Raw genomic sequence first — 17174 nt, 5'->3', positions numbered from 1 at the left:
CTGGAGCACACGCTCCTGTGGAGAGTATTTTAAAAAATCTCTTATGTGCAAATATGCATATGAAGCAAAATTTGAAAGCTTCCCATCCTGCAAGCATTCCCTCCAGAAAACCGGCTCCAAGTGCTGTGTTCAGCCAACGAAGCACAAGGAACAATGTCGTATGATTCGGGGCCAAGAGGAACTACACCAAATACCAGGAAATAAAAAAAAAGGTGCTTGTGATACCTTTTGTTGAACAATTACCCAAAGCACATTTAGAAAACTGGAAGATATTCACCCCTGTTCCACCTGAAGACCTGCAATTCATTTAGTCATTATTCGCCTTAAATCGTTCTTGTGGCCTAGGAACTGGAATATGTAACAACCTCTTAAACCCACGACTGACCACAGCAGCACCAAAATACACAGCAGCAGGTCTTTCCCTCAGGATGTTTTCAGTCTAACCAGAAACAGGAAGTCTCCGAAGATTTTGCAAGAGAGCTTTTTCCTTGTGGGATATCCCATCCTAACTGGAGACTTAGCACTGCAAAGTTTTTAGCTGGGGAGCAACAGTTTAAACCAAGAGATTTGCAAGCCTTGGTCCGCAACATGCCACCAGCACCAAGACACCTTTGCAAATTAAAGAAGTCCAAGGAATCGTGCCTCATACCTCTGAGGCACTCAGCATCAGGCATTAAAACAAACAAGCCACCTTTATTTACTGCAAAATAAACTTCTGTTAACCCGGAGTTGCATTGGCTGCTGCTGTTGTAACCTCTCACAGGCTGAGCGACCAAACTGAACCTAACTGAACCTGAGGTATCTGAAAACCCACCCGCAGGCCAACCTGCGCTCAGACAACTGATGTGGTCCCCAAAGGGCTCTTCCCTGCCACTGCTCCTCCACTTCATAAGGCTCACAAGGGGGAGTTTTGGGAGACAGCCTGCCTTTGCCTGGGAAATGGGGCTAAACCCTGTGCAAAGCCTACCTTTGCACAGGGTTTAGCCCCATTTTCTTCATGGGAAAACCAAGGCACAGTGCTGCTGAGGAAATTGTTTAATCTCACAAAGGGCCTGCATTGGCTGAGGACACAGCCCAAACACCTCCCCATCCAACCATGTCTCCACCTGAAGAGTGTCTTGTCTGCCTGCTCCTTGCTCAGCAGGAGGCTCCAGCTGGGAACATCCCAAAGGGCCAACTTTACCAGACCTGGTCAGGTGGAAGGAGCTATACTAGCACCATGAAAGCACTGCAGGGGCCACCAGTTTGGTACTGAAGGTTCAGAGGGATCTGTGCTGTTAGTTTTGAGGACAGAGCTGGATTTCAAGGAGTGAGGACACCAGGCACCTGTCCTTCAATGGAGCAAAACTCCAAGCTGGGATCTCACACCCACAGGACTTGAAAGACCTCTGCAAACACCAGGCAGTGGCCTTCGCTTTGCAATCTTTAAGAACATCTCACTCTGTGCTTCTGTATCATGTCAGTACAAAGTACAGAAAAGCTGTATTTTCCAGACTGTAGGGTTACAGAGCACCCGTAAGACATGCCAGTCTGTAGCACATGAATTCACCTGTAACACTTCTTTGCACCAAGCAGAGAAAAGTGTGGATTCAACTGCTTGCTCTGGAATATCTCTCAAAGAAAAATCCTGTAGATGTTTTTATGTGTATGAGATAGGAAGAAAACAGAACTTGCTTTTCAAATCTGCACAGGACCCTTATGCACGCTTCCGATGAACCTGCCTCATTTTCCCCAATGGGAACTACATCAGCAGGCAGAACTGTACTGTATCTGACTTCAAACCTCACAGCAAACACCTTCTGGGACCTTGTCTGCATTGCACATACAGGATGAGTCCCTGTAATTGTATCTGAAGGGGCGGGTTAAGAAAAGTACATGGAACAAAACTCCATTTATTTCTTGTCAGAGAATATCATGCATCCAGCAGGGAGCTCACAGCTCTCCCTAATTGTCCTATTTACTTCAGAAGATCCCAAGATGACTCCTATTAGCATGGGCAGTTATTTCACCTTTGTTTCTTTAGGTTACTTAAACAGAGCAACTCCTCACTGCAAACCCAGTGTTTCTGCTGAAACCGTTCCCTGAGCCATAAACATCAATATCTAGCCCACTGAATAAAAGTGTCTGCATGTATGTATATATCCATAGATATGCAAGAACCTTCCTCTAAAAGTATGCCCACTGAGACAGTCAGTTTCAAAAGAAAGGAAAACTAAGATAAAATCCAACTTACAAAACACCCACACTCTTCTGATATTTTCCACAGTAGTTTTCTAGTCCATGGGAAAAGAAACTTTAACGGCAGATTGCAAGTGAACATGTCAAAAGGACACCATGGTACCTATATAGAAAGCAAGAGCACTGGGCACCAAGAAAACCAATCAATTTCAGACATGCCGGGAATTACGGCTGGTGCAGAGTGTGTGTGTGGATTCCTGTTATCCCACTCGCATAATGCTGCAGAGAGGTCAAGAGAGTTTCTTTAAAACAAACAAGGACAAAAAACCCTCTTTAATAGACCTGAACTGCCTATCACACAATGCCAGCAACATAACACTTGGGGTATGAGAAAGTGCCCAAAAGATACAGCACTTGTATTAAATACCTTTTGCCAACCAGGGGTATTGGTTGAAGTCTATTATTATTTTTCAAAGTATCAGTATCTTCAGAACACTTTAAAAAGTCTCACTCAGACTCTGCTGCAAATTCAGCATCCCGCTTTCCCCACAACATTTTCTATTTACAGTTACCATGCAGAGGACCTGCCAAAGTTGCAGTTCAAGCAGCGAGGCAGGCATGCACAAATCCTACAGCATCCCACCACCGAGCAGAAAATTACTTCCCCTGACCCAAATCGCTCCTCGTTGTAGCAGGGTTAAAAGCTTTACAGCTGCATTAAGAAGACGACAAGATTTCTACTCGCAGATTACCCACTCCCGCTTTTCTTTGCGGCAGCAGCAGGGCACAAACCAAAATGCCTTTGCATCTTCAAGAGCTGGGTCTTGCCTGCAAATTCCCATCAGCTTTTGACAAGAGCTGGAGCAACCGAGGATGAATCTGGGGGCTTATTTTGAACAACTTTTCTCTCTCCCTCTCTCCACTGCGCTCCATCCCTCCTCAACTAGCTGGCAGTGAGGATGGGGTCACGTCCTGGATCAAGCTTTTAGGCAAGTTTCAGGAAACCGCGCACTGTGTGCATGCACTGGGCCCTCCATTAACGCCGACCGTGGAGGAAAAGCTGGAGGGAAACAACCGAGCCCTTCACATCTCACCTGCCTGAGCCAAAACAAGCCCCACGCTGGTGGGAACCAGCGTGTCTTCCCTACTTCCTTGTCAGTCTCCCGCGTCCCGGCGCAGCCCCACTTCCCCGCATCCCCACACCAACTTCCCAAACTCTTGACACAAAGATTGGCCACTGCCGCTGCCGGCTGCAGAAGGGGGGAAAGCCCTGCGCCCCGCCGCTCGCCACAGCCATCCTCCCAGCCCCGGCTCCCCTTCGCTTCACTCACCGCGGTCTCCAACGGAGCAGGCGGGGGGAAACACAAAGATGCCCCAAACGAAGGGAAGCAACAAAGAGGCTTAACTCCAGGAGCTGGGAACTTCCAGGCCGGATCTGCGGGGAATTCAGCACACACACACACAGAGAAAAAAAAAATAATAAAAGAGAGGAAAAGAGAGGGGGAAAGCCTGGTTTTGGGGTAGGGGAAAGGGGAGGACGTTGGTTTGGGGTGGTGGTTGTGTTTGTTCTGCGGGTTGCCGCTGGGGATGGGGGGCCGCGCTGAGCTCAGGCGCGGCGGGAGGAGGAGGAGGAGGGAAGAGGCGCCGGGATGCGGGAAGCCAGACCCTCCATACGGGACACGGCTTTTGGATGACTGAACTCCCAAACAATTCCCTGCTCTGGCTACTCCTGCCCCAGAGCCTCCCTCCTCCCCTCCCCCTGAGGAGGAGGGAAGAAGAGGAGGAGCCAGAGGAGGGAGAAAGCACAAAATAAACCCCCTTCCCCAAAAGCCTGGCGGTGGCAGACCCCCATTCCCTGTCCGCCTTCCGCTGCACCCCCTTACACTGGCCGGCATCATAGAGCGGGTGCGTGCCCCCGGAGGAGGCGCCCGGTTCGTCTCCCCGCACTCCGCCATGCTCCCCCGGCAGGCGGAAGCGGGAAAGTTGGGACGGAAAGTTTGGCCTGGGCGCAGGGAGGCGGCTCCGGCGCTGTGGGGAACCGGAGCTGGGGACCTGCCTCTCCCCGGGCCCGGCGGGGTGGCAGCCGCCAGCCCTTACGGCTGAAGTGGTCACCCCAACCAGGAGCAGCGGCTCATGGAGCCCCCCGAGTGTCCCCGTACCGGCGGCCATCCTGCCTCATCCTGGCTGTGAAACTGGACAGTGGTGGGGCCTCGGGCAGCCGTTAGTTGTAAAGAAATGGGCTGCTGATAAACACCCTGTGGCAGACCTGCCGGCAGACCTTCCCTTCTTCCCGGGAAGGACCAAGCCCAGGAAGTTGTGCAGAAATTGCTCCCGCCACCTGTGGAGCTTCCCAGGGAGAGACTTTTCCTGTACGCCTGTCCCTGCAGCGCCAGGCACCTGCTGGAAGGACGCCGGAGCAACCATAACGAGTCATAGAACAATCTGGGCTGGAAGGGCCTTCCAAAGGTCATCTAGTCCAACCCCCTGCAATGAGCAGGGACGTCTCCAACCAGATCAGGTTGCCCAGAACCACATGCAGCCTGGCCTTGAGTGTCTCCAGGGGTGGTGCACCCACCACCTCTCTGGGCAGCCTGTGCCAGTGTTTCACCACCCTCACTGTAAAGAATTTTTTCCTCAGATCCAGTCTGAATCTTTTAGTTTAAAACCATCAACCCTCGTAACATCAACAGGCCCTGCTAAAAAGTCTCTCCCCATCTTTCCTATAGGCCCCTTTAAAGAACTGAAAGGCCACAATAAGGTCTCTCCATAGCCTTCTCCAGGCTGAACAACCCCAGCTCTCTCCACTGTTCTCACAGGAGAGGTGCTCCATCCCTCTGAACATTTCTGTGGCCCTTCTCTGAACTCCCAACAGGTCCATGTCTTTCCTGTGCTGAGGACACCAGAACTGCACACAATACTCTAAGTGAGGTCTCAGGAGAGCAGAGTACAGGGGCAGGATCACCTCCTTCGACCTGCTGGTCACGCTCTTTTGATGCAGCCCAGGATGGAATTGGCCTTCAGGGCTGCAAGGGCACACCGCCGGCTCATATCCAATCTCTCATCCACCAGTGCCCCCAAGTCCTTCTCCTCATATGTGAGCTGCTGGGTGGGATTAGGCAAGTCCTGTCATCACATGCCTCAGTTTCCCCAGTTGTATGGCTGAAGTTCAACCATCTGGATCAGGACATCAAGACACCTGAAGCAAAAGTGAAGGCAGGGAAGGAGAGAAGGAGGAAGAGAAATGACCATGTAAAAGGCAGAACTTTGCATGCATCCAGGTTAAATAGGATGCGTCTATATAGTTCTTTCAAATTGCAGTTCCCCCCAGCACAGGGACTAATTTTTTGCTAAATGGAGACAGTCCCTTTCCATGGAGGTCAAACAGTCTATGTGTGACTTTAGCTAGTTGCAAAGAAGGTGACTGACTCCTTTTCCTAAACCATGAGGTGTGCAGCTTCTCTGGGGGTGACATGGAGAAAACCGAAACAAGAAGGCAAAGATCTTTTCCTCCAGCCATCCCTCCTGGCAGGTTCTTGCTTTCAGGGAAAGCATCTCAGGTGCAAATTTTCACTAAAAGAAATGACACCACCCTCTGGGATTAAACCAAACCAGCTCCTGCTCACTGCTTCCTCCCACATCAAAGGATGAAAATATGCCCCCAAACATGAATTTACCCAGGGGTGCAGGATATACTCCATCTTTCAAAGCCTTTCAATAAAGGGCTTTGTTTCTTTGGAACAAACCTGCTGTCACTGAAAGATTGGGATAGGTTTCTCAGATCTACGCCGTGCAGAGTACAGCTTGTAAATACGATCTGTAGTTTCTAGATCTGAAGTCCTTCAGTCAGAGAAGGTGAAAGAGTTAAAGTTTATAATCATGTCATCATTAGTTTCCAGGGTTATTGCTGCTTAGTGGCAATGTAGTAGGGGCCTGTGTTCCTGGATTACCCATTTCTCACACATAAGGATGATTTGAAGGATTGGGGTTTTTTTATATTTGGAGTTGGGTTTCTTATTTCCTTGGTTTATGACAAGGATACTGAAAATGTCAAAACTGGTTTTTCCACAGGGTTTCTTGTGTTCCAGGGGAATAGGTATTGATGGCTCTTCAACTTGCATTTGAATGGGTAGGCTTATCAGGTTGAACACAAACTTACTTCCTCGGCAATGTTAACTTTGCTGTCTAATTATCTTTTAAATAACTGCTTCCCAGATTACAAGCTTTTCCTTAGCTGCTCGGTAAAGCAGTCCTCAGGTGCTAAATCCATATGTAGACACCTCACTAAGTGGCCTGATTTTTAGAAGTGCTAAGACCTCTAACACCTGCCTTGTCTGAAACACAGTGGTTTCCTAATTTAGAGCAGTCGTAAACTGTCCTAAATTAAAGCAGGAATTGAATTAGCCCTGGCTAGTTTGGGGCTTACAGAGGTGGGAAGAAAGTGGTGAGGGAGCAGAATTGGAGCTACCTTGTACAAAGAAGTGCCCTGGGGTTTGTTTAACACTAGGGGAGAAAAAAACAAGACTGCAGCCCTGCAGGATTACATTCCCTGTTTATCCCTGGGGGTAGGGGAAACACAGGGCGCTTCTCTTCCCACCTGCCCCCACTGTTAATGCTGGAAGAAATGCCGTGAGACAAAGCAGGATGTTTGATACAGCCATGCCCCCTTGGCATCCCCAGAGAAGCCAGTGGCTGTTCTGCCAAAGGCAGTTGCCTTAATACTGTACTGGGGATGGTGGCTCTAGGCTGGCACCTACCCACCAGAACTGACTTCCAGGTGCCACTGGCCTGGCTGAAGCTAGGAGTAATGTGAAAGCCAAATCCCCCCTTCTTTAGCCCCACTCCCTCAGCCATAAGGAAGAGTTTACCATGGACATTGACAAGGCACAGCCTGTGGCTGCCGGGAGGACCTGTTCCCTTCAGGACGTGCCAGAGCCGCCTGATCCTCACCTACCAGCTTGCCCGGATCGGCCCCATCCATTTCTGATCCCAGGCAAAATTCCCACTGCTGCCGCCGTCAAATGCAAAGGCTCCTCGTTGGGGCCACAAAACCTCCAGCTGTTTGATATTGTGAGGAGCAAGGCAGGGGGCACGGAGGGACTCCGCATGAAAGGGCGAGCTCAAAGGAAACCGGACCCTGGCATGTCGGCATGATACTCAGTGGGTAACAGGCTCAGTTAAATTTGCTCATTCAGCCAGCTAAGAGGGAGAGTTTTCTCATCTGTCCTGCTATGTTTAATTCATCCACACATGCCTCCCAATTACTGCAGGAGTAATAAACAGAAAGGCATGTTGGGGGCAGGGGGGAGGTGGCTAAGCCCCAGCCACCAAACCTAAGCACCCCAAAAAAGTGTGAGCAGCACACTGCTGGTATCTGTCATCCCGGGGGAGCCCATCAGCACCCTGGTTCCAAGTCCTTCTGAATTTTAGCTCAGCTTCAGGCCTGTGTTCTGTTGTTTTGTTTATTTTTCTTCCAGAAATGTACACTGCAGGTGGTGTGCATGCAGAGTTATGCTACCAAGTGTCCATGCCTGCTGCCTGAGTTAAGCAAAACTCCCAGCAAAAATCCCTGTGGCGTCCCTGCCTCCATGGAAGCTCCTGCGCTCACCCACAGGTTTTTCTAGCTCTTACTCTTTGCAAAACTAGAAAACTGATGGAGGAAATTGAGCTATGGAGCCAAAGACAAGATGGAGAAAATGCTCATTCACAGAGTGAGCTCAGAGCTGTCTGACCATATCATGGGAGATTGATGGTGGATAAAAGCAAGGATGAGGAGCTGATGGCTGTCTCAGCCCCAGCAGCAGGCTGGATACAGGACAGCAACCATGGGCCAAAGGGACGAGGAATTCATCCTGTGTGTAGCGGGTAGGAGAGGAGAGGAGAAAGACTCACACTGGGGAGCGACATCAGTGGGAAGCCCCTGGTTCAAAGGATTTTCAACATGAGTTTTACTTTGTTTACCCTCTTGTAAAGCTATTTGTTACTTCGATAATCCATAGGAAATGGGATCATTTCTCTCTCGGCATGTCAAATTAAATAAACAAATAGAACCTTGTTTGGCTGTTGAAAAGCTTAGAAAGGAAAGTGTATTTGTACAGGGATTCAGGAACTAAGCATCTTTCAGAAGCAGAAGATTAGGAAAGAAATCAGAGAAACAAAGGGGGAAGTGATTCAGTCATCAAAACTCAAGAGAGTCAAATTAAAGAGTGGGGGGTGGGATGGGAGGACAAGAGATAGGGCCTGACTATATTAAGAAAACTGTGCTGGTGTAAACTAAACCAGCTCGATGCCAGTTTAGTTTTACCACTAGGGTCCAAGTCAGGGACATAGACTGGGCTGTGACAAGCTCACCCTCACGTCAGTAATACCATTTGTGCACTGAGGTTTATTTTCTTTCAGGATATATACATTACCCTTCACACACAAACACGAGTGTGCAGGAGGGTAATGTATGTATTCTGAAATGAAATAGATCTTGGCAAACCAGTGCTAGCTCTGCCTTCGGTGCGAGAGGGGTTACAACAGGATTACTGGTACAGTAAAAACAATATAAAAGAAATGTATCCCCACAAAGGTATCATTCTCCTTCTGTGCAGTGGTAGGTATATTCGTATAAAATGTTTTACATATGGGTACAGATGTGCCTATGCTCTGTAGTATGTACCTACAGGCAATGTAAAGACCTACCATTCTGTTTGTAGTTGGTTCATTGACAGGAAATACTTCGACAGTCAGTAGGCTCCCAGGTGTATGAGATGACCCAGTTCAGGTCCAGTTGCTTCCTTGTTTTAAAATGTTCAGGGATTGGCAGAGAGATCCTGTTGTGCATGGGGAGTGTTTTACAGTGTCACTCAGTATTTTGGGTGGAGGACAGGGTCTTTAAGAAAACGTTTTGTTAATTGGAAATTATCAAATGCAATGGGTAAAACTTTTTGCTTGATTAAGGAGCTCAGGGAAATGCCCTGACTAAATAACTTCTCCCTCCCCCGCCCCCTTCCTGCAGGATCCTGCTTTCCTTTCTTAGAACTTAGACAACAACTCTCCTACAATATAAAACTTCTCATGCAGTGAAAGCCAAGGCAGCCACATTTGCGATCATGACCACACACCTCACTGCTAGTGCTAGATGGTGGAAGTCCTAAGACTGAGTATAAGAGCAGCATGAACCTGCTGTGTGCAAGAAGAGGTAGTACATGCCCTCCATGGCTCATCACCAAACTCCATCTCAGGGTCATGGTGAGAAATGCTCCCTTGATGGACAGGACATAAAAACAAGAGCATGCTTAGCATCTTTTGCTATGACAGTGCTGCTATGTGCTGTTAAATAGGTCTTGTGTTTTACCCCAGAGAAGGTGACATTTCAGCAGCAGGCAGGTCCTCGAGTGAGAAATTATTTGGAAGTTTTAGGATGCGTGTACAGTGGATACACAGGATAGGATGTTACAAAGTAGTTCACCCTTCCGAGTGCAGATGGGAACTTAGGCAGTAGGTGCTGAAAATAATGTGTTCTGGGTAAAATGCAATAGATAGAATGGATAATTTCGAATGCACATTTTGGATGTCAAGTTGGAGGAGGTACATATGCACATATATGCAATATAGATGTGTTAGCATATGCATTCACATTATGTGTATACGCATGTCTGCAACATCCCCAGCTCCTAGAAAAACGTGGTCTCTTTTGGTGTGTGCACACCTTCAGCTACAAATCATGGTAGGGAGTATGAGATGTTTGTGCAGTATCAGGTCAGGTGACTTTTACCAATCCTTTTCCCCTGATACCCATTTGAAGCTTGCAGATATGTTGGGAAAAAGCATTTTTTTCTTCTCATGCTAGATGAATCCCTTATTTTCTCTGTGGAGAGTATGCATGGAAACCTGGTGCTACAACTGTCAATGGGTGTCTTACTCCCATCAGTACAGAATTGACTGGGTTTAGGATTTCACACTTTTTGCTGATTCCCTTAATCTGAAGTAAGTTACTGAGGGTTTACAGGCATCAGCAGTCAAGGTATGGAGGCATCTTGAAGGTGTTCCAGGTTAATGCTGAAGTCTGAAAAGATCCCTTTAGCTGGGGTACAGTCCCTGAGTAGTTACACTTCTGTGAAATAACTACCTGTCATGTCTATCAACAAGGGAGCTTACATTTTAAGGCACTCAGAACTCACGTTCACTCTTTGTTGCAGTCTATTTATTCACCTATTATTTACCTATAATCTCTCCTCCTTCACCACTTTCCCACACACCTGTTGCCTTTCCTTTGTTTTTCATTGCTTGTGGCTAGTTCTTCCCTGTCCCCATAGACAGCCCTCAAACAGGTCCCTCATTTCAGCAAGTGAAAAGCTTGGGGATCCCCAGTGTCCTGGGACCCCGCTGGCTCTGCATCTGTCCCCGTGCCCCCCCACTCTCCCCGCCGCCCACATCCTGAGCATGAAAGCCGTGCGGATTAATCCAGCACAGAGCACATTGTGTGTGAGTCATGACAGGCTCACTAAGGCGTGCAGTGCTGATAAAAGGCAGCTCTGATGGGCTCTGTCAGGGATCCCGGAGAAACAGCGTGGAAAAAATCTGCTAACCCACATCCCAGCCTGGCGGCTGGGGCCTGGAGACAGCCGGGCATCGAGGGGAGTGCAGGGAAGCCCCCACAGTGCTGACAGGTCCTGCTCTTGGCTCAGCCCTTGGCGAAGCCCCTGGTCCAGGGCATGAGGATGGTGCTTCCTGGGGACCTGGAGTCAGATGGGGCTGAATCAGGGCTTGCATGAGCCCTCAGGTCCTGAGGATGCACCCTGGATAACCCCTTCCTCCCCAGAGGGACCAGCTGGCTAGAGAACATTCCTGACCTCCCAAGAATGTCAGAGGTGTCACCCTCCCCGAACCTACCTTCTCCACCTATGCCCCAGCAGCTAACCCGTCCGTGAGACTGCAGGAGACACTGCCTCAAGACGGGGCTGCTCCTTGCTGCATTTGTGTCTAATTCAGAGATGCACCTCTCAAAACATCACTATTTTCCCAACCTACAGTTTCCCTTTCTTTGTTCTTTACTCTTAGTATGATCCTACTGTGTAATCCTCAGCAGTATCTCCAACTCACCATTGTTAAGCCTTGCAGGCGCTGACTTCTGAACCATTTTACATCCCTCTCCTTTGGGTCAGTCTGGCTATGCATTGCCTATCTGCAGTGTCCTTTTAATACTCTCCTTTCTGTTGTTACATGGTGTCTCCACTGAATACTGTCATCCTGCCACAGACTGGAGACTGTGTAAAAGGCAAAAAAGAGAAAGAGCTGCTCTTGCAGCTCTGTGGCTCTGTGCTTATATGCCCTGATCCGTCTTCTCATCAGGCTGTGCACACGTACACTTCTATTGCATTTTAAAGAGCAGGGTAGCGTAGCACCTTCCAGTCATTTCTTTGTAACTTTAGGAACCAGGTCTCCTTTTAGAAAACAGAATCGCAGCTGATAAGGAGGCCATGGTGCTCAGGAATTTGCAGTTTCTGAGGACAAGGGTTAGATGAACTTTAAAAGGTTCTACAGCTTAGTGTTTCTGATCCCTTTTTGAACTAAAGAACAAACTAACCTTTCAGGGGAGAAAAAAGAAATCCACAGATTCTTTCTTGGCATGATACCATGCAGCAGCCTGCGGTTATAGCCAAATAAAAATCAGGCTAAGCTTTGAAATTCTGCATTTTTTCATTTATGCCAGCTGCTTTTATTTGTCACCATTTCGTTTGACGGCATGTGTTAGATATTGCATGAGGCATGAGTGCATGGGTGGGAATTTGGAGAAGGGTGCTGTAATCCACTTGCAGACCACCTTCTGAAGTCTTGCAAGCCATGAAAATACTCATGATCTAGTCTGCCCTGCTGCATGCCAGACCATGCTAAACCCAAAACCTGTTTAATCCCCTTTCCTGGCTGATATAAGCCATACCTAGAAGCCTCTTGTGGAAAGCAGAACGCAGGCTTAGGGAATGGATGTCAGCTGCAGTCTTTTCCCTACAAATTGAATTTTGCTCTGATACAGTTCATCCCATTACTTCTGAGTCTAATATTTTCTGACAACCTCTGCTTGGCATTTACAGGTCTTTGATCCTCTCTGTTGGTCAGACAGATACAGTGGGTCTGGGCCCAATTCTCCCTTAGCTAGCCGGGTGTAAACGCCTCTGAATTCACACCATCTAGATGCAATGTAACATGAGAAGTGTGTGAGGCCCTTTATTCTCCTAGCCTCCCCTCGTAAATCAGCTCCTGCAGCAGCACCTGAAGTCATTTTCTCAAGACCAAAGCACGCATGGAGAACCTTTTGTCAGGAGTCCAGGGAGATCAAATGGTCTCAGGAGGTTTGCTGGTCCCTGCAGTGCTGCGGGCAGCTCGGCCGGGGTCGCTGAGCGTGAGGATCGTGCATCGCACAGCCTGGCGCCAGGAGGACGCACAGGAGGAGGTTATTAAGCCACAGAGAAATCGTAGTCGCTTCTGCTTATTGCACTGACTGAGTGGTATGACCCCAGCTGAGGGATCAAGCGTAATCATATTTCTGTTTCATCTCAGCAGCACACAGAGCCAGTTTATCTGCCCAAGAGGTTTCAAGTTATACTGGCTTTCTGGTGGTGAAACTTTCCCATGGGAGTCAACTGCTGAGCAGCTTTTTTTTTGGTGGCCCTTTCTTCAGTGTCTCTCGTGTGAGCTGGAACAAGAGTGAAATCCCCTCCCACTGGAGCGACTTGTGCAGCTCCTCGCCTGTCTCTCTTGGTGGCAGATACAAAGACACAAGATTCCTCACAGCTTTTACAGTGTCTGTATGAAGGATGAGCCAAATATTGGTCCCAGCATGGTCCCGTGACTCTAAACACATGATACTGGGCAGTACTGAAGTTGCTAGGTAGAATTGTGCTATGGTACATGCCATCCCATCCCTCACCTTCCTCTTCCTCCACCTCAGCATGTCCTTGTCCACTAACCCTCTCCTTGAGGGGAGTAGGGCCAGATTAGGTGTACCTGTATGCTGGAAAGATAAGCAAATGGCAGTCTGGAGGCCCCTAAGTCAACTTACACTGCTGTTACTGGGGTGTGTGTTTCTTAGGGGGTACTTCATATTTTCCAGTCTGGTGCCAAATACTTCCTTCTGTAGTGCCTCTAAAGACTTTCGCCAACCAAAAGCCAGGCCCCAGACCCCTGCCTCCTGCTGGCAGCATGCTTACTGCTGCTCAGAGGACAGCCCTTCCCATGGGTCAGTGATGGGGCTCCCCGCAGGGGAAGCATGACACTGGTATGAAATACAGCACAGCTTGGCCAGTTTAGTTCCTGCTACCACCATTATAATCACTGCATAAATAAATACATCTCTCTACCCATGAGGTACTTGTGTCAGATAAGTTTTTTTAATAATGCATTTGGGGAAAACCAGAAGCTACCTTGCTTTGTGGAAGACAAGTCTGCCAGAGCTGTGATTTTCTAAGGACCCTGAAGGACCTGAATTTCCTTACTGAACCCAATGGGATTTGGGGGGTGGGGTATGTTTTTCTTCCCTCCCTGGAATATTCAGGCAAGTAGTCCTCAGACATCTCTGTCCTGCTTGTCAGTCTTTGCCCTGTTTGTTTATTTTTTGCACTTCTCCCAGCCCGGACAAGGCAAACAGGCTAGTCTATTGTTGGTGTGCATCTCTTTCACTGCAAGATTTGTTTATGTCTTAGCACAGTGATGCAATATTTGGGTTGAACGCTTCAAGGGAAAATGTTTATAGAGCTAAAAAAATATTTCCATTTGATTTGTTTATAGGAAGTTTTTGCTTGTGGTCTTGGGTTTTGAAAAGGCCTTCACATGTTTTCTTTTCCTCCTCCCCCACTCCCTCTTTGCAGATTTGAAGTTTGGAGCCAAATTCGGTCATGATAATGCCATGACTGGCTCTTTAGGTATTTCTGCCATGCTAAGCTCTACACCACTGGAGTGTCTTCATCCTGGCCTCCTAGCTCTTCTCAGTGGTGTGATCCTTCCCGTTTGCTGAGGTTCCCAAAGCCCCTCTGCAAGGCTGAAGGGTTTCCAGCCTTGGATTCCAACAGCTCCCCTTTGCTCCCAAATTGCTTCTGACCTGGACCAGCCCTCAGGCAGGGCAGCCTACACTATGGGGGAGAGTTGGAAGAGTTAAATGGGAACATTGCTTAGAAGGAAAAACAAAAGAGTAATAGGAAAGGCATCTTTGTGTGACTGAGGGCTTAACCAAAACCAGGCCTTCTCCTCCACCCCAGCCAGGAAAACAAGGCAGTACGTGCAGGCAGCCACCGGCAGAGCGTGTACGGGTGTCCTCCTCTGCCTCTGAGCATGTAGGCAAGGCACAGACACTTGCAGACAGAGGGAGGGCACTCGCTTATTTCTGTGGCCCCCGGGGCATGTGGCCTTCCTTGTCCCCTGCTACTGCACAGCAGCACCCGGCATGGGGTGTGCTTCCTGCCACCACAGCTCTCGTGCCCCTCGTTACACATCCACTCCCCCCTGTCTGCCCCTCTCCCATCTACTTGGTGTTGCTTACCCGGAGGAGTCTGTCCTTCTCTGTGTATTGCATGTCTGACTGCTTGGAAACATTGAATGCCGCAGGGCTGTCTCCTTGCCACACTGAGCAGATGAACGGGATGCTGAAAGGATGAATGTCACAGTTACTGACATTGTAGAAAGCGCTTCAGCAGCCCTGGCTTTGGAGAATTTACAGTGTCTCCTCTCATAGCTTGCTGGCAAGAGGCATGGAGTGGACAAGAGGAGGTGATGGCTTTCTCTGGTGCCTTGAAATTCTGCCTCCTTGTACCAAACCCCATCAGAACAGACACAGAGTCCCTCCAGCCAGTTCAATGTCCTGCTACAACATCCATTGCCAGTCTTGTTTCTCTTGGCAGGAGAAACCATCACCACCTTTACCTTGTTATACATGTACCTGCCTGGGGGAAAACAACAGAGAATGCAGAATATAACAGCATGTCCCAAAACCTCTGAACAAAGTGTTTTCCCTCAGCATCTCCCCCAGGCAGCCCCACACCTCTGTCACCACAGTTTGAGAAGGTGGCTGGCCCCTGAGCCCAAGTGCAGGTCACTTTCCATGAGCTCATTAACCAGCAGGGCTTCACACACCATCATCTGGCAACAGCCAGTGTAGGAAAAATTACTCTTTGAGATGTTTCCAGCAACATCCAGCTGCTGCCTGCACAGGAAAAGCATGAGATCACTGGCTCAGAGGAAGCCTTGGCTCCCCCAGCCCCTGCCCATCAGCAGGTGGCCCTAAGAAGAGGAATGGCCTGTGAGTGCTCTGGCAAGGGGGACCTTGCCTCTAGGCGTTGGGGTGGTACCCAGATGAGTAACTAAAAGCTAGCCCTTGCTTTGCTGGTGGGCAAGCTCTCCTGCAAGGGGAGGCTGTGGTCAGTGATGGGTTTATCCTTGAACACCCCATTTCAGAGCCATGCCAGCCACTTGCTGCCTGCAGCCCCCTGGCCCTCGGTCCTGCTTCCCAGCAGACAGCCCTGTCACCACCCAGCACAGCCTTCGGCTCCCCCAGCTGCCTGTTCCTGCTCCCCAGAGCTGAGATCCAGCAGAAGGGAAGAGCAGAGGGGATGCACAGGATGGCTCTGGCCCCTTCCATAAGGTAGGGAATGGAGGACAAACTAAAAGAAAATGCACAGCATGTTTTTCTGCAGAGATGGCAGGACAAGCACGCAGTTGCCAACCCTTGTTCTGGAGTACAAGAATGCTTTCAAACTCACTCTGACAGTCACGGTTTCTTATGGTCAGCAATATCATAATGCCTCAGAGACATGATCTGTGACTGTTGTGAACAGGAAAGAGCAGGAGCTTTCTGGGAACACAAAGGCCACACTGCAAGTATTTTTGCTCTGTCCTGTTAGCTTGGGACCGAGGTTGCCCAAGAGTCACATGCTCCTGTGCATCCACGTATCTTGGCTGTTGCCCAGAGCAAGCTGGCAAGGGAGCGTGGGTGTCTCTGCTGAGTGCAATACCAAGGTTTTCCTCAAAGGTATCTGCAAGGCTGGGTGAAGAAAACTAAGGCTAATACATTTTGTAGAGCCCTGGCTTGATTATCTTGGCCTTGTGCCTACAACACACACATGGGCCTCCATAACTGGTACATGCTAGCCTATCTTGGCTCTTCAAGTGTAGTATACCACATCATTGTGTTGTTAGGGATTTTAGTGCCCTGGGAGCCAGATGGAGGAGATGACCAAAGGAACACGAGGGCGAGGTAGACCAAAGTGCAGGCACAGACACTGTAACCACAAGCCTTGGTCAATGAGGGAAACCAGGAAGGACACTGCTCACAAGCTGTGGCTAGCTGCACACTTTCATGCCATCTTTAGTACCTTCTTGGAGCCGATAACTGCATCCTCCCAGGAGGGGAGGTATATGGGTCACACCAACTTGGTACAGTAACTATGTCCCCTGCAGACGGCTGTTGTACATCTGTTTGTATGTTACTGCTGGATGCTAGATGGTGGTTCCTAAGAGTGGCAGAAATAGCTTATTTATTCTGTTTGGCATCTATATCCATTCCCTCTTATTTCTCTCTTCTCCTCCCAACCCGTAACCCCCTCCAAAAAAAAAGCCAAGCTAATGCCTTCCAGATGAGGTGCTAGAAGCTGCTAATTGCACCCGGATCCGTCCTGATTTGTGCTTCAGTCAGCAAGGCACCTCGCTAATGGATCTGAAACTTGGCAGTGGGCCTGGGACCAGTGTCAAAGGAAATGGATGAGAAGGAAGGAGAGAGCAGAGGGTTAGAGGGAGAGCAGGGAGACCCAGAAAGGAAAACGATCCCTCCTCCTCGCAGCAAGGCGTTGAATCTTGATAAGGGCATGTGGCTGTCCCGCAGGACGAGGTGGTTGTGTGTGGGATGGCAGCAGCACTAGCATGTTGCCTTCTCCCGGTGGAGACCCCACGCCTGTGCCAAGGTCTGCTTTTGTGGGCAGGCTGGTGCTCATGTTGGGGCAGCAAGGCAGAGCTGTGGCACACTTGGG

General features: G+C 49.1%; 1 protein-coding gene across 1 annotated transcript in view; it reads right to left on the bottom strand.

The window, feature by feature from the left end:
- The window catches only part of BOC (BOC cell adhesion associated, oncogene regulated), a 54589-nt gene extending 50624 nt beyond the window's left edge, over nucleotides 1–3965 (bottom strand). The window contains exon 1 of the mRNA XM_061366653.1: nucleotides 3510–3965. The gene's annotated coding sequence lies outside the window, so the exon portion shown is untranslated. The remainder of the gene's footprint in view (nucleotides 1–3509) is intronic.
- Nucleotides 3966–17174: the final 13209 nt, after the last annotated feature.

Source organism: Neopsephotus bourkii, unplaced genomic scaffold, assembly GCF_033783945.1.
Source record: "Neopsephotus bourkii isolate Nb327-2 ecotype Australia unplaced genomic scaffold, CSIRO-AGI_Nbou_v1 NB_1350, whole genome shotgun sequence".
Classification (NCBI taxonomy): Eukaryota; Metazoa; Chordata; class Aves; order Psittaciformes; family Psittacidae; genus Neopsephotus; species Neopsephotus bourkii.
Note: the sequence above shows the minus strand (reverse complement) of the source record. Positions and strands in the feature narration are given on the sequence as shown.